General features: G+C 45.0%; 1 protein-coding gene across 1 annotated transcript in view; it reads left to right on the top strand.

Annotated features, from left to right (window-relative positions):
* The window catches only part of LOC124616585 (venom dipeptidyl peptidase 4-like), a 256248-nt gene that overhangs the window by 79433 nt on the left and 158162 nt on the right, over positions 1-18653 (top strand). The window lies entirely within an intron of this gene.

The following is an 18653-nucleotide window of genomic DNA, read 5'->3' on the forward strand; positions in this document are numbered from 1 at the left end:
TTTAATCTCAACTGCCTCCCGAATCACACTGTCCCAATAGCTGGACGTGCATGCCAATATCTCGGTGTTATTATATAACATGGGGTGACCAGTAGATCTGCTAATTGCTCGCTAATTTAATCTCAACTGCCTCCCGAATCACACTGTCCCAATAGCTGGACGTGCATGCCAAAATCTCGGTGTTATTATATAACATGGGGTGACCAGTAGATCTGCTATTGCCGAACATTGCTTGGATACTGGTCACCCCATGTTATATAATAACACCGAGATATTGGCATGCACGTCCAGCTATTGGGACAGTGTGATTCGGGAGGCAGTTGAGATTAAATTAGCGAGCAACCTTGTTAACAGGGATGGAGGTTTCTGTTTAAACTCTGTTTGGAATCCGGCTCTCTCCCTTGTCAAGAAACAGAGGGACAGACTCAATGCTACCTCACCTGCGAATTCATAGTCTCACTATCGATAGCTCTGACTTTGGCCATCTTTGGTGGCACTAGTGTTCAGTGTGTGTGTGTTATCTTTCCTGCTTGGGTCCGAGGACCGAGGTATTAAATTTGCATGTACGCCGCCTGTCCGTTGCAGTTTGCCTTGAAAATGGCGGGGTGTTCTCCCGCCGAAATATCGGCGGTCGCTGAAAGTGTTACCTGGCTGAATTCCCGGAAGTTATTTGAAACATTTATCATTTACGTAATTATGTATCTCTTATTTAGCCTGAACAGATTACGTCCTTAAGGCCCTCTTTTACGTCTGACCATGAACGGGATACACAAAAAATTATTGTGTGACAATCACAGTAACAATAATATGCATCATTTTTAAAAATAGTTATTGGCATTAATGATAATAATAATACACTACCAAAAAAGTAGTACATCCTTTTGTAGGTTCCCAATTCACTCAAGATTTATTGTATGTGGTGTAGCCTCCATGGGCGCCAATGCAGTCGCTGACTGGCATACAGTCTATGATACAGATAATGAGTACTGCGCTGGGATACGCTACGCCACTCCTGTTCGATCTGCTCACGTAGTTCTGTAAGAGTTGTTGGTTGACGACTTGCACGAGTCAATCTCGCCCCACCAAATCCCACAAGTGCTCGATGGGAAACAACCGTCCTCGAGATGGCACATGCACTCATCGGTTCAAAATCGACGTCGTCTACCCAAGTGTATTAACTTTTTTCCGGCAATGTAGTAACACGAATAATTATGGAGGAGGAGGAGATTAATGTTTAACGTCTCGTCGACAACGAGGTCATTAGAGACGGAGCACAAGCTCGGATTAGGGAAGGATGGGTAAGGAAATCGGCCGTGCCCTTTCTAAGGAACCATCCCGGCATTTGCCTGAAGCAATTTAGGGAACTCACGAAAAACCTAAATCAGGATGGCCGGACGCGGGATTGAACCGTCGTCCTCCCGAATGCGAGTCCAGTATGCTAACCACTGCACCACCTCGCTCGGTCGACGAATAATTATGATAAAACAGTGAAGGCATTAAGAAGATACTGAATAGTTTAGCACATTTGAAGCCTTGTTTGGTATTATACGAAGTGGAAGGGTTAATGAAAAAGCAGAAGGTTGAAATGAAATGACAATGATTGTTGTAAAAGAAGAGAATTCCAACAGGAACCCTGTTGAAAAGGGAGAGGGAAAGGTGGTGGGGGAGGGAGGGTTGACGAGTGAGAGCTACAGAAAAGTTTGTGGAAGAGATGGCTGTTGTGATAGAAGGGCGCGTCATTAGCTGTCTTTTGACGTTTGAAACGATTTTAATTTCTCTAATATTTTGAGGAAGGTTGTTCCAAAGTCCGGTTCCTGAACAGAAAATGATTTTGAGAACGTGGCAGTGTTGTGCAGTGGTACAGAGAAGATTTTACTTTGTTGACGAGTATTTCTGTTGTGCTATTCAGATAATAACGTAAGGGTTGAAAGTAAATATGAGCCAGGGCAATGATTAAGAAGCCGATACAGCTCACACAATGTACACTACTGGCCATTAAAATTGCTACACCAAGAAAAAATGCAGATGATAAACTGGTATTCATTGGACAAATATATTATACTAGAACTGAGATGTGATTATATTTTCACGCAATTTGGCTGCATAGATCCTGAGAAATCAGTACCGGGAACAACCACCTCTGGCCGTAATAACGTCCTTCATACGCCTGGGAATTGAGTCAAACAGAGCTTGGATGGCACGTATAGGTACAGCTACCCAAGCAGCTTCAACACGATACCACAGTTCATCAAGAGTAGTGACTGGCGTATTGTGACGAGCCAATTGCTTCGCCACCATTGACCAGACGTTTTCAATTGGTGAGAGATCTGGAGTATGTGCTAGCCAGGGCAGCTGTCGAACATTTTCTGTATCCAGAAAGGCCCATACAGGACCTGCAATATGCGGTCGTGCATTATCCTGCTGAAATGTAGGGTTTCGCGGGCATCGAATGAAGGGTAGAGCCACGGGCCGTAACAAATCTGAAATGTAACGCCCACTGTTCACAGTGCCGTCAATGCGAACAAGAGGTGACCGAGTCGTTTAACCAATGGCACCCCATACCATCACGCTGGGTGATACGCCAGTATGGCGATGACGAATAGACGCTTGCAATGTGCGTTCACCGCGATGTCGCCAAACCCGGCTGCGACCATCATGATGCTGCGAACAGAACCTGGATTCATCCGAAAAAATGACGTTTTGCCATTCGCGCACCCAGGTTCGTCGTTGAGTACACCATCGCAGGCGCTCCTGTCTGTGATGCAACGTCAAGGGTAACCGCAGCCATGGTCTCCGAGCTGTTCGTGCAGATGGTTGTTGCCTTGCAAACGTCCCCATCTGATGACTCAGGGATCGAGACGTGGCTGCACGATGCGTTACAGCCAAGCGGATAAGATGCCTGTCATCTCGACTACTAGTGATAGGAGGCCGTTCGGATCCAGCACGGCGTTCCGTATTACCCCCCCCTGAAGCTACCGATTCCATATTCTGCTAACAGTCACTGGATCTCGACCAACGCGAGCAGCAATGTCGCGATACGATAAACTACAATCGCGATAGGCTACAATCCGACCTTTATCAAAGTCGGAAACGTGATGGTACACATTTCTCCTCGTTACACGAGGCATCACAACAACGTTTCACCAGGCAACGACGGTAAACTGCTGTTGTGTATGATAAATCGATTGGAAACTTTCCTCATGTCAGCACGTTGTAGGTGTGGCCACCGGCGCCAGCCTTGTGTGGATGGTCTGAAAAGCTAATTATTTGCATATCACAGCATCTTCTTCCTGTTGGTTAAATTTCGCGTCTGTAGCAAGTCATCTTCGTGCTGTAGCAATTTTAATGGCAAGTAGTGTAACTATTTCCAGTCGATGATCGGTTCAGCTGGACAGGAGGACCCATTCTATTCCATAAAACCACAGCCACACCATATGGAGCCACCACCAGCTTGCACAGTGCTTTGTTGACAACTTGGGTTCATGGCTTAGTGGGATCTGCGCCACACTCGAACCCTACCATCGGCTATTACGAACGCGTCTGTCGTCTGCTACCATAGCCCATTAAAGCCAAATTTCGACGCCCTGTCCTAACAAACATGTTCGTGGAACATCCCACATTGGTCTACACGGTTATTTCACGCCGTGTAGCTTGTCTGTTAGCATTGACAGCTGTATGCAAAGGCTGCAGCTCCCCGTCGTTAAGTGCAGGCTATCGGCCACTGCGTTGTCCGTGGTGAGATGTAATACCTGATATTTGGTATTCTTGGTACACTCTTGGCACTGCGGATCTTGGAATATTAAATTCTCTGACGATTTCCGACTTGGAATGTCCCATGCGTCTGGCTCCAACTACCATTTCGCGTTCAAAATGCGTCAATTCCCGTTATGCGGCTATAATCACGTCGGAAACCTTTTCACATGGCTCACCTGACAAGCGAAACTCCCCGTTGCATCCCCCTCAGATTTAGTGGTAACAAGTCACAGTGGACAGCCCGTCAAAAACTGAACGCAGATCAAGCATCGAAACAGGAAGAAGGTGTACTGAACTGAAAAAAAAGCGAACTAGTAACAGTGAAAGGTCCAAGAAGTGCAATAAAGAGCAGATTGATTCAGCAACGGGGCGTGGCTAACTGATCACGATGTTGAAGTGACAAGCTCGCTAGTCGTGTTCAAAACTCACTCGTGGACTTCTTTTCCTTTCTTTCTTTCTTTCTTTTTTTGCACAACATTATGAACTGTCCGTCCGGTAATTGAAATGGTTTATTCTTTCTGTAGTCTTGGCAGTTGTCATAACTATACATTGGTTATAGAATACAAGTCATATGGTAAGAGCACGATACCGTCACAAGTAAACGCGATGAGTGGTGAGAGCAGGGGAGTTACCGCATAGACGGCTCACACAAATGAAAACAACAAACAGTCGGGCGTGAACTACGCTACAACAAAGGAATTGAAGAGTCAGATCTTCCTAAATGGAACGAAGCTTCAAAAACATTTAAAAAAAACACATGTTTTGACAGAGCGCAGAGAAACTGCGTGATTGTGATCCTGTTGTGTCCATTTGTTGCAGCTTATGTGACAAACTATTATGTTTCCATCATTTCCTTGGGAGTGATCACATTCACATGCATATGAAAACCTGAACCGGGCAAGGAGGCGTCGATAAGAGTTTCCTATGATATGACACACGTACTAATCCCGTTTATGACACCACACGTTTTTTCAGTTGGAGAATTCTGTTTACTTTTCTCCTTGTCATGAAATGTTTGCGGTTCCCATTCGAGAGCTTTCAGCTGCTAATGAGTAGTTGTGGAGAATCAGCTGTCATTATAGGTCCCACACATTGCTGTTGCAAGCTTGCAAACGGAAGTTGCACCACGACACAGACAGAAATTTTAATAAAGCACAAAGCGACAAAAAAAGAAAAAAATATATTATCACGAGGAAGGATTGAACACATATTACCCACCTGACACTCCAACACCGTAACCCCATTTAACCATGACGCCATTTCTATTCCTAGCTTCTCTGCATTCCACTTCTTATTCTTGGAGCATTCACTGTTCCTATTTTGCTTTTTTTCCTGTTTTCGTGCTTGATCTGTGTTCAGTTTTTGACGAGCTCTCCATGGGGCCATTTTACCACGAAATCTGAGGTGGGTGTTGTGGTGTCACCGCCAGACACCACACTTGCTAGGTGGTAGCCTTTAAATCAGCCGCGGTCCATTAGTATACGTCGGTCCCGCGTATCGCCACTGTCAGTGATCGCAGACCGAGCGCCACCACACGGCAGGTCTAGAGAGACGTACTAGCACTCGCCCCAGTTGTACAGCCGACTTTGCATGGAACGGTTCACTGACAAATACGCTCTCATTTGACGAGACGATAGTTAGCATAGCCTTCAGCTACATTTGCTACGACCTAGCAAGGCGCCGTATTCAATTGATACTGAGATTCTATTAATGTATCATCAAGAGCGATGTTCTACAAATGTGGATTAAAGTTAAGTATTCCAGAAGCTACGTACTTTTCTTTATAGCATTCATTACGTATCCTGTTTCAGACCTCACGCCAGCCTGCGTGAGTTTAAGCGCGTGCCTTTCGGCTTCCTCTCATTGTGTCTAGACTGTCTTGTCTAGACACAACAGGTGTAATGGGGAGTTTCACTTGTGAGAACAAATCCGCTTCTTTTTTTCTTTATTGTAACTTCGTTCCCCTGCCCCCCACGGTCAGGCTACGGCCTAGCCGCAGTGGGTACACCAGTTCCCGTGAGATCACCGAAGTTAAGCGCTGTTGGGCGTGGCCGGCACTTGCATGGGTGACCATCCAGGCCGCCATGCGCCGTTGCAATTTTTCGGGATGCACTCAGCCTCGTGATTCCAATTGAGGAGCTACTCGACCGAATAGTAACGGCGTCGGTCATAACGACCGAGAGAGCGGTGTGCTGACCACATGCCCCTCCTATCCGCATCCTGCCCTGAGGATGACACGGCGGTCGGATGGTCCCGGTAGGCCACTCGTGGCCTGACGACGGAGTGACTGGCCCCCACGGGCAGGGGAGGGCTGGTAGTGGCACAGTCCACCGCTCTTCAGCCAAAGGGCGTTATAAAGGAAGAAGGCGAACTCTTACATGAAAGGGGGATAAAAAGGGGGACATAAAAAACACTGTAAATGGACAAGATGGGAGTTAAAATACACGGTGATACGGGGACATGCACTGGGGGACAGTTAAAAAGTCGACATAAAATTAAAAAGAACACAGCTGGCAATGTGCAGTGCACTTAAAAAACACTGGAGGCAAAAGTATAAAAAGCACACGAACAAACGTGGACTATATACAGGTCGAGTACACAATTAAAACCACAGCACTTGATGACACTGTATAACAGCACTGAGCACAACACAAACGCAGCACACTTGATAATGAATAAAAACCCTGGAGGAGAGACAGCGGGACAGCTCCGCCAATGCACTGCCCTTTTATAACCAGTGTATGCGATGCTATCACCATCTGTATGTGTGCATATCGCTATTCCTTGACTTTGGGTACCTCAGTATATGCATCAAGCCAAATGCACGTAATACAGATGTAAAATAAAAAGAATATCAACGATAACCCTTCCTGCCCCTATAGTGCGTGTGTGTGTTTTGTGTGTGTGTGTGTATGATAATCTGAAGACAGAGATGAATCTTGTGAACAGAGATCACGAACGAAAGCAATTGTTCAAGAGGAAGTAGCATTCTACAGTGCAGCGTCTTGACTAAAGCCGGCCGAGTCTACAGATGTTTGCTTCCAATATGGTGGAAGCTAAGGCGTGTTCACAAAGTGACGGCAACTATCGCAGTATCGCTACTCACGAACTGAAGCCGACAAAGAAGTGCAACAAGATGAGGCTTAGGGAGAGTCATTCAGTATTCTGTAACATTCCACGCAGCCTCCTACGACAGGAAAAGGCCCCTGTAGTCAAGTTGACTGGGGATGGCACAAGACCTTGCTTTACTTTTGGAAACTTATTTCTCAGGTAGTAAGAAAGATTTTATTAAGATAGATAAAACAATATTTTCACTGTTATCGGTCTTGGATTTGTACGCGGTTTGAGGAGCAGCTTGCGGTCACATCAGATAACTGTATACTTAAAACGGTAGATATTTTCTGCTTAGCTACCGAACAACAATAACTTGACTGGTTGGAGCTACTGCGTGTTTCGGGAATGGAAAAGGCGAACAATGAGGGCGGTTTTCGTGTGTTGACGTAAAGAAAGGTGACGTAGTTCACCTCTTCTGGCACAGTGACTAAATTAAAATTAGGAAATTGCTTTTTTTTCATTATTAACTTGTACTGGCACCATATTTTGCTGTTGCAGAATTTGGAAAACTGATGGTACACATTTATGTAACTTGGGTCTCAATCATAGATATATTTCTTAAATTACATCTGTATGTGAAGCAAAAATTGCTGGCCTTTGTGACCGAGCGGTTCTAGGCGCTTCGGTCCGGAATCACACTGCTGGTACGGTCGCAGGTTCGAATCCTGCCTCGGGCTTGGATGTGTGTGTTGTCCTTAGGTTAGTTAGGTTTAAGTAGTTGTAAGTCTAGGGGACTGATGACCTCAGATGTTAAGTCCTATAGTGCTTAGAGCCATTTTTAAGCAAAAATTAATTACTGAACTTTGTATAAAAGATTTCACAATGCAGACTGTACATTAATTTATACATTTTCGTAAGCATTTCTATGACTTTTTCAAAACACGTAAGTACATGCCACGCTTTATGCATTTAAGCCTGTGCTCAATTTCAACTCTGAATTCCGCATTTTGGATCAAAATTGCCATTACAAAACATTAGAAAATATCGTACAGGCTCGTCTCTTTCTTCACAAGCAGGGAACTCATAACTTGTCTATATTACTGTTTTGGCGTGCGTCATTTCTCAGACGAAGAACTTTCTTCATGAATAACTTTTGTGTTGCTGAAGACTGCCTGCTAATAATACTTAAGTTCTCGGATAGAGTAGGTGATGTAAGCGAATGTAATCTTAGACTAATCAAAAGCATATGGAACTCTTTCACCATATCTGCAATTGGCCAAAGTAAAAAAAAGTAGTTGTCTATGCACCGGATAGATTTTCATGCTCAGAGGGCGCGTCCATGACACACACACTCACCTCTAAAGACAGAGGTACTATTGCAAAAGAGTAACTTTTGAAAACATTTGAGCAGTTGGTGTTCGTAGAATTCGTAACGCTTGCTCTATTCACCGCCACCGCCTACCAACCTGGTATGAGGTCTGAAGATGGTCAGTAACTGACTGAAACAAGTAACCCCAAAAATAAAGGTTTCTTGTGGTCGAGGCTGATTATGCTCATTTTATTGTAAAGGAAGTGTAAAACGGAGAGTAGGACCACGGACAGAGAGACGGTGAATGAAATGCATTTGGCTGCCAATAGGGCAATGCGTGGAGCCTTCAACAACAACCGCGGCAGAATCTCATCGCAATATCTGTTACAAAACCCAAAAAATTCTGGTCGTACGTAAAGGCTGTCAATGGCACAAAGGCTAACGTCCATAAACTCAAGGGTGACACTGGAACTAACATTGAGGGGTAGCACAGCAAAAGCAGAAATGCTATACACAGTTTTCGATGTTCCTTTGTTAAAGAACGTACAGAAATACTGCCCCAACTCACTTGTCAGAACACTGCAAAGGTGAATGATATAAATACGAGGACGTGCTGATAAGTAATGCCTCCGAATTTCTTATGTGATAACTCTGTAGGCTTTTGAAACAAAACAAACGTTGTTAACATTCTATATCCTTATTCTTCACGTCCTCATATTTACAGCCGTCCGCCGCTAGAGGGCTCCGAATTGTAGTGTGTAACATGGCGGTGTGTAACGTAACTATGTCAGCGCCTCAGAAACAGCGTGCTGTAATCGAGTTCCGAATTCGAAACACCCTCTCTTTTAGCGGGACAATGCCACACTGCACACGAGCGCTGCGACATCTTCAACAATCGGACTCCTTGGTTCATTTTCATTGATCACCCACTGTACAGTGCCGACTTGGTCCCATCCGATTTTCCTGTTTCTAAACTTTAAAGAACACTTTCGAGAACTGCACTTTGATAGTGATGAAGCGGAGCGGGGGTGAGGTTCTGACTGCGTCCAAAAATCAAGCATTCTACTGTGACAGTGAGGCTAACAACAATCTGGTTACTCGTTGATAGAAATGTGTTTGTCGCCAGTGTGACTGTTGAGGAATAAATCTGTGGACATGAAGAATAAAGATGTAGAATGTTAGTAACGTTTGTATTATTTAAAAAGCTTTAAGAGTTTTCACGTAAAAAGTTCGGTGGGATTACTTTCCAGCAAGCCTTTATATTTGTGTCACTGGTGTTGAAAATGGTTCAAATGGCTCTAAGCACTATGGGATTTAACATCTGAGGTCATATTTACAGCCGTCAGACTTAGAACTGCTTAAACCTAACTTAACCTCAGGACATCACACACATCCATGCCCGAGGCAGGATTCGAACCTGCGACCGTCGCAGAAGCCTGGTTCCGGACTAAAGCGCCTAAAACCGCTCGGCCAACGCGGCCGGCCTCACTGGCGTTGAAAAACAGCTAAAATCACTGAAGTTAACAAAGACTCTAGGGCCGGATCGAATCGGACTTTTAACCATAATACACCCTAGATACATAGTCCAGTCACATTAATGCGACCACCACCTATGTTCGATGTCAACATGGGATAACCTTTCACAGACGGCAGGTGGCACTAGCACAGGAGGGTATACAAAGATCGTCGGGTGGCGGGACGCAGAAAACAGTGGAATAGTTGTCGGGTAATGCGGAAACAGGGTGATTTATCTGATGTTCAAATGGTTCAAATGTCTCTAAGCACTGTGGGACTTAACATCTGAGGTCATCAGTCCCCTAGAACTTAGAAATACGTAAACCTAACTAAGATAAGGACATAACACACTTCCATGCACGAGGCAGGATTCGAACCTGCGACGGCAGCAGTATGGCGGTTCCGGACTGAAGCGCCAAGAACCGCTCGGCCACAGCGGCCGGCTTATCTGATGTCCAGTAGGGCATGATCATTGGCTTTTGGCCCAATGTTGGAAGCTTTTCCGAAACAGCTAAGTTTGTAAACTGTTTGCGTGTCGGCGTGATTAAACTATACCGTATATGGATAATGGCGCTATCTAAAACTGGGGCTGAAGTAACTGTGGTGCACTGCAGGGTGAAAGACAGATGCAGAGATGTATACAGGCGAACAGACTGTTGATGTGGTGTGCGTACTGTAAGACCTTCGGTACACACACCATCAGATTATTTGACTTGCCGCTCTAACGAAGTAGGCGAGTGTCAGCAATATGTCTCGTGGTCTTATCGTGGCGTGTTTATCTTCTGCCGTTAGGTCAGACGATAGAAATGCCACTTGGACGCTTAGAGTAGCAGATTGACGGTGACCAACTTTAAACAGAACTTGATTAATTTACACACACATTTATTAAAATAATAAAAAGCATAGACATTACATAACTTGATTCTGGATGCTGTTTACAATTGACAATCTGAAGTTCCTTTGGTCGTGGTACGTTTATCTTATTCTCACATATCTCTGATACTTGACAAAGTGTCTATACATTTATCTTCATGGCTATGTAGAGCAATATGGTAATCTTATTAGGCGCAGACTGAAACTTGACTATAGACTAATGCAGACTGGTACAGACTAATGCAGACTGGTACAGACTAATGCAGACTGCCTAATCGGAGGTCTGTACACTCGTTATAATGCCTCACGCGTTCAGGTATTACTGCGCGAGTGCAATCCGCGAGGAGAAAAGGTTCTACGTTAGCAGCAATCTCATTGGCTGCGTTACATATTAATACGCGGATCGGCGGAAGCAGAATTTGGTCCGTCTCTAAGGCAGCGCCATCTCGTAGTGCGGAGACGGACGAGCGCTGCGCCTGCGCTGTTGTGCTTAGCGGGGCGCGCTCTAGTGGGAAAGTTGTATACGTGCTTACTACGCGGAACTATGTACACAACAGTTGAGCAGTTGACTGCCCAGATGAACCAAGCTGCTAAACAGCAGTGTCTCCTGAATGACCTTTCAGCGTACGCTACTGTGTATGGGCTTCCTCAGCAGGCCCCTAGGTCATGCCCCCATGCTGACTGCTGTTCGTCGGTGACGTAGGCTGGGATTTGCACGCCAGTACCGCAACTGGATGTCCACTGACTGACGACAGGTGGTCTCTTTAGTTGAACTGCATTTTATGCTCTATCGGACGTATGGGCTTTGGCGTGTATGGCGTGAAACATCTAAAATCAAACATCCTGCACGAGTTAGGGTGTGGGTAACGTTTTAGTGGCATTCGTTGGGTGACCTCGTAATTTTAGAATGCACGATGAATATCCTGGGGGACCAGGTCAGTTCCTACGTGCAGTTTGTTTTTTCTCGACGCAGTGGCACCTGCCAGCATGAGAATGGTCGCAGTGTGCATGCACCAGGATGAATTTACTGTACTCCACTGACCACCATACTCCCTGGATTTAGATCCAATGGAGAATCTGTGGGACCTCTTCGACTGGACTGTTCACGCCATGGATCCTCAATCGAAAAACCTAGCGGTATTGGCCACGACACTGGAGTCGGCATGGCTCTTCACGCCTGTCGAAACCCTCCTGAATCTCATTGACTCTCTTCCTGCACGTTCGCTCTGCAAAACGTGGTTATTCCGTCTTTTGACACTTTGCGGGCTATCAAATAATAATTGTGGTGTTGTGATGTGGTGGTCCACAACTATGTACTCTCTGAATCAGTGTTGAAATACTAAAAGCTTTGGCTGGTTTCGTCGTCTAGGGGCTGGGATACGTAGTTGCCGTGTTACAAACCAAATACTGCTGAGTCTGCAGTATACAATATGAATGTACACATGAATCGAATGGTCGAAAGTTCCTATCACTCGGCAATTGCGAATTTTGAACGTAACATAAACACCTATAAATGAAAGATTGCAATTAAATAAATTCTCCAGGTACTATTTTAACGACTTTAAATGATAGCTATGATAGCAGAAGTACCTTGAAGAATGCCCTTTATTACTATAAAACACCTATTGGTATCGATGGTCCAGCAATTAAATAAAATATAAGTTGAATAACAGGGAAACAATAGATTCCTACTTCATGTAATGAGTTACGAACAACATAGCTCGCGAGATATTCACTTCCAAACGCGTACTACATCTTCCCTGCAGAAGTCACGGAAATCTCACAAGTACACATGTCGGCACTACGAAATATTTCTATCTCTCGCGACCACGCGCAAACTGCTCCACTCCAAGCCTTTCCCGCGACTGTGCGCCCATCGCGCCGTACCGTCCAGGACCATCCATGCCCTGTTCTGTACCGTCCAGAACTCTCTCTGTCCCGTGCGACTGTCCCTCGTGCTGCACTGTTCAGAATTTCTACTCCATTCACTTCGGTAGTCGCTTCCCTTAGTAACGAGCGCTGTGATTGGTGATAACGCTGCCGTCATGTCTCCAAGCCAACGCACACTCACAAACATTTCGAAACACATTCGAAATTCTGGATTTACATTTAAATAACTTGGAATTAAATGAATATTCCTACGGCTGGACCCTAAACACGCTCTAACACACATTATTAAATACATAAACAAATCAAATAAACATATATCAAAGCAATAGAAACAAAAGGTAGGCAGTAGCCTAATGTCTCTGTGCTTTCTAGAACACAGTAAATAATTGACCAACTCCTTCATGAATAGTATATATCGGATATAAACAAGGACATAGATGAATAAATATATTTATAAGCATGCTGCTACCGTTTTTCGTGTAACTGTGGAGTATTTATGGCCTGATGCGATCGATAGCAATCGGCCACTTTGACCTCCAATAACTCATGTACTATTCACGTTAGATGCCTGTAATTTATACTCAATTTAGGTGTACACTAGTAGCTTTCTAAAGACATGTCGATCGACAAAATCGGATGAACCGTTTAGATTTTGGAAATTCGTTGCTGGGTGTTACTTGTATAATTTACAGTCAGATACTAAACTTTAAACTAATGAAGATATTGAAAATCTGGTCAGACTGTCAGAATCGTTGTGCAAATAATGGTAACATAGATGTTTCTTTTTAAAGTATCATGATTCCTCTGGCTATTATTAATTTCTATATGAACTGCAAAATGTCTGCCATTATGGTTTCACAAAGTCCGCAATCTTTGGCACTCCCAGCTTGTCTCCTTCATTGACACAGCATCACCATGGAATTCCCAGCTACGCGGTCCCTGGACCCTGGCTAACATTTGGCACCATGCAGCCACCGACGAGCCGCGGCACCCCGAGAGGCTCCAGCACGACCACGCCAACTCCGAACTTAGAAAATTTTCAGGGTACCACAACTCGCCCGTTACCTTACAAGATGATGATATTAATGTGACTGGACCTTCTCATCTGAATGAAAAACAGCTCCTAGTGATTAGAAGAAAGCACAGGTCACAACCATCTACAAGAAAGGTAGAATCTGAGATCCAAAAAATTATCGTCCTGTCTCACTGATGTCAATGTGTCTTAGAATCCTAAAAAATTATCGAACTTAATGGGGTATCTTGAGCAGAGTAACCCTATCTCAAGCATATCAACCAATGTCACTTTGCGTAGCTGTTGCTGTTTGTCAAAATATTATGTACTGGTATCGGCGATGTGGAGACGACTGTGCTAGCATAAGCTGTTGTCAGCACTGTGGTCGACAAAGAGATAGCTCGAAGATCGATTAGTAGGCGCTGGATCAAGTGCGTCTATCACGAGAGAGGCCAGAGACACACCAAAAGCAACAAGCCGCCAACGCCCTCTCGACAGCGAGTATTTAGGCCGCAGCCACTGACCAGAGGGCCTAACTCACTGAATCATCTGGTCTGGTGCCTGTCAGTTTACTCGCAGAGTGCGTTTAGTTTGTCACAGTCTATGACAGAACGTAGCGACCAGAGTAGTGATTATAGTGGGACTAGTTTACATCAACCAGAATTGTACTTTACTAGTATTGAGAAACTAAACTTGTAATAGCAAGAGTACCTATACTGACATTACATCAGTCTGCAACAGGGCTATTACTGACGAGCTTATACCACAAAACATGGACTCTATTCAAGTTAAGTAAATGTTTCCAGTAAATAAAGAACTGTATTTATACCCATGTGCATTTGTGTTGTAGAAAGAGGATACAGGTCGCCCATAACACATCGTCTCCCTCGCTTCAGTGCAGTACAAAACTCTGCAATGACTATTAGGACAAGTGGTGAAGGTCTCTCTGTACCAGAATGGCTTGTGTGAGAAATATGTGATGTGTTATTGTGGCGAGCGCAGAATCAGGAGAGCTCATTCAGTACAAAGATTCTTTATTCTGGACAAGAGATTGCTATCGGTGTCCTGTCGGAATGTGTGGCATTCAGGCAGAGGACTGCTATCTCCATATAACTCCTAGCGTTGTGCGTGGCCCTATGGCAGTGGGTGTGTGCACTGGGCAATGGGGTGCCGCTTCAGTGGAAGAAAAAGAGCTGGCAGCGCTGACATAGGGAAGGCATCACTCGGCAGTAAGACAGGCACGCAACGCCCTGCATTGCACCAGGGACACTTGGAATCACCTGAAGCGCCAGACCAAACACCCTAGAGGTGGTCTCCACCAGCTCACGACCCAGATTCGTCAGGTCTAGCAACTGCTTGTAGACTAGTGGCTGGCTGATGATGCTGGGTAGAAGGGCTGGTACTGATCGGCCCCACATTGGACTGAAGGCAACATAGAGACTAGCACAGTATCAGCTGTAGTCAGCAGTCCAGGAGCCAGGTGTGGTACTATAGTATCCTCATCCTGTCTTGTACCGCAAGGAAGCAAACATGAATTAATGTAGTTCTCTATTTACATGAACCTGAAACATAACTTGAATAGCGTTCATTTGTTGTGGTTCAAGCTCCTTGGTAATAGTCCTCTTGCAGACAATATCGGTAATCTCGCTATTAAAAACTTTACTGTCGTACTGCTAGTCCCTAATCTGGTGCCGGCCGCGGTGGCCGAGAGGTTCTAGGCGCTTCAGTCTGGAATCGTTCGCTTACTACGCTCGCAGGTTCGAATCCTGCCTCAGGCCATGGATGTGTGTGATGCCCTTAGGTTAGTTAGGTTTAAGTAGTTCTAAGTTCTAGGGGACTGATGACCTCAGATGTTAAGTCCCCTAGCGCTCAGAGCCATTTTGAACCTAATCTGGTGGCTACATACTGTCGTAGCCTGTGATGTGGCTTGAACCACTCTGCAAATAAGCTGACAGACGCCAACTGGATGACTGAGTCAGTGCAGCCCTCCAATCAGCGGTCTAAATACATGCTGCTGAAAGGGCGATGGCGGCGTGTTGCTTGTCAGTGTGTCTATAGCCTTTCTCGTGGTAGGTGCACTTGATACACCGCCTACTATCGATCTTTGCACTACATCTTTGCCGACCAGTGTACTGGCGACAGCTTATGCTGGCACAGGTACAGTTACAAGTGCTGCTAATGACTTGGTGGCGAGCATTTACAGTCGCTCTGACCAGCTATGTTGTGGCAGGAGTCTGTCTCCTGTCACTTAGGTGGCAAAGGGAGTGCAGCATTGTGCCAAGGCATGTGGAAAACCAATCCACCACTGTAGCAGACTGCTGTATTTCAGAATGCTACTCCAGCAGTATTCAGGCGACTCTCCTACACGCGATGTCTGGTCTGCAGCTGTTGCTGCATCAATCCTGTCTCCTTAGCAGGCTTTGGCCCTCCGAATCCTAGGTTGCTTCTAAACCTGTGTATCAAAATGTGTGTGTGTATGTGTGAATTCCTAAGCGTCCAAACTGCTGAGGTCATTGATCCCAAACCTATGTATCCCTCAAAACAAAACAATACTATTGCGTTTGCATTCTCATGATGCTTATTCTCCTACAATCGTATTTACACTTTCTACACTGACTGTCCTTCTTTTCCTGTTCACTCTGTCACATGGTGCACGGTGACTGGTATACCCACAATTCTTCAAATCTTGTGGTCGACCCACTGGATTCGTAGGTAATGAACTAGAATTTAGGGCAGATAGATGGCTTTCCACCACCGATGGACAGAGGCTACACAAGCGAGAACCAAAATTAAGACGGCACTTAGGATGGCACCTGAGAACGAAATATCTGAACCGTGACCCTATACTGGCAAAGGCTGCGATATTATTCGATATGTCAGAACAATTATTTTACACTAATGTCCCCATTTTGCACGACTATAAGTTCGTCGAGAGAACTAAATGTACTATGATAGTCAGTAAGCAGCGGCAGCGTGATATCCCCAAAATGGCTGTTTCTGGACATTGTAGCGTCCACATAAATTACAAAGGAAATTAAAATTACTTTCGCAACAACAACAGTGCTAGTTCTGTAGTGGGGAATAGTAACACTGACTGTACATTAATGATAATGTTAAGTCCACTTCTTGCAAATAGTGAATAACTGAAAAGACCAGCTTCACGAAGACTATATACAAGGTTCTCACAGAAAGTAGCAATAAAGGGTGACTTCATGGAGATGCATGTTTTGACACTATTGCGTTTCTATATGTCTACAGGCCTCGTCAGTAGTTACATGTGGACAGCCGCAACATATACACGATCAACTAAAATTGATGTGACCCTTTCAAAAGACTGAATAACCACCTTTCGCAGCACAGACGTGCAGGAAGAGAATCAGTGAGGTTCCAAAAGGTACCGAAAGGGTTTGGCATGGCTATGCCGACTCCAGTGTCGTGGCTGGCTGCGCTCGATTTCTCGGTTGAAGATCCATACCGCGAACAGCCTGGTCGAAGGTCCTCTATTAGATATAAATCCAGGGAGTTTGGTGGCCTGTAGAGTACGGTAAATTCATTTGGGTTGTTTTCGAACCACACACGTACACTGGGAGCTGGGTGACACATTGCATTGTCTTGCTGGTAGATGCCATTGTACCACGGAAAAAGGAACTGCATGTAGGAATGGACATGGTCCCCACCGATATATGCATATGTGTCATCCATTGTGCCTTCCAGAACGAAGAGACTCTTCAGGAAATGCTACTAATATATTCTGCAGACCATAACGCTCCCTGCTCCCCCCTGGATTGTTGAATGGACATACATACCAACGGTCATCTGTTCGCTGGAGCATAAAACGTGATTCATCTGGAAAAGCCACCTGTCGACACCTAGTGGACGTACAGTTGTGCTACTGGCGTGCAGCTTCCAGCCTTCATTACCGATGAACAGCTATCAGCATGGGTGCATGAACCGGGCGCCTGTGATGTAGGCCCAGGTGCAGCAGCATTCTCTGAATGGTCATTGAGAGGGCACTGTTCGTAGCACCTTGCCTCATCTGGATGGTTAGTTGTTCGACAGTTCACACGTACACATCTCCACACCCATTGTTCATCCCTGTCATCTACCACCAGTGGTGTACCACAGTTGCCTCGGTGACGGTTTTCGATAGTGCCATTTTGTCATGCATAGTGTAATTTAACCATAAATTGCTCCATTTCCACATTACGACAATGACTGCACTATTTTCCACATCCGCCCGACAGGCCTCATGTACCCTGAACTCATGGTGCTGCCACCTGCCGCATGTGAGTGGTTATTGCACGTTGGCGGCAAACATTTGGGGTGGTCACGTTCGTGTGACTGGACTGTGTAATAGGATTTGAAACTTAAATATTTCAAATCAGGGCCAAATTGGTGAGTACATTCACGTTTTCAGTAGCTACAAATCTGTTTAGCGCTGAAAGACCTGAGTCGAAACAAGGCCCCGGGAGTAGACAACATTCCATTAGAACTACTGACGGCCTTGGGAGAGCCAGTCATGACAAAACTCTACCATCTGGTGAGCAAGATGTATGAGACAGGCGAAATACCCTCAGACTTCAAGAAGAATATAATAATTCCAATCCCAAGGAAAGAAGGTGTTGACAGATGTGAAAATTACTGAACTATCACTTTAATAAGCCACAGCTGCAAAATACTAAAGCAAATTCTTTACAGGCGTATGGAAAAGCTGGTAGAAGCCGACCTCGGGGAAGATCAGTTTGGATTCCGTAGAAATATTGGAACAAGTGAGGCTACACTGACCCTACGACTTCCCATAGAAGATAGGTTAAGGAAAGAAAACCCTACGTTTCTAGCATTTGTAGACTTAGAGAAAGCTTTTGACAATGTTGAATGGAATACTCTCTTTCAAATTCTGAAGGTGGCAGGGGTAAAATACAGGGAGCGAAAGACTATTTACAATTTGTACAGAAACCAGATGGCAGTTATAAGAGTCGAGGGGCATGAAAGGGAAGCAGTGGTTGGGAAGGGAGTGAGACAGGGTTGTAGCCTATCCCCGATGTTATTCAATCTGTATATTGAGCAAGCAGTAAAGGAAACAAAAGAAAAATTCGGAGTAGGTATTAAAATCCATGGAGAAGAAATAAAACTTTGAGGTTCGCCGATGACATTGTAATTCTGTCAGAGGCAGCAAAGGACTTGGAAGAGCAGTTGAACGGAATGGACATTGTCTTGAAAGGGGGGTATAAGATGAACATCAACAAA

The sequence above is a fragment of the Schistocerca americana genome, chromosome 5 (assembly GCF_021461395.2).
Source record: "Schistocerca americana isolate TAMUIC-IGC-003095 chromosome 5, iqSchAmer2.1, whole genome shotgun sequence".
NCBI classification, from domain to species: domain Eukaryota; kingdom Metazoa; phylum Arthropoda; class Insecta; order Orthoptera; family Acrididae; genus Schistocerca; species Schistocerca americana.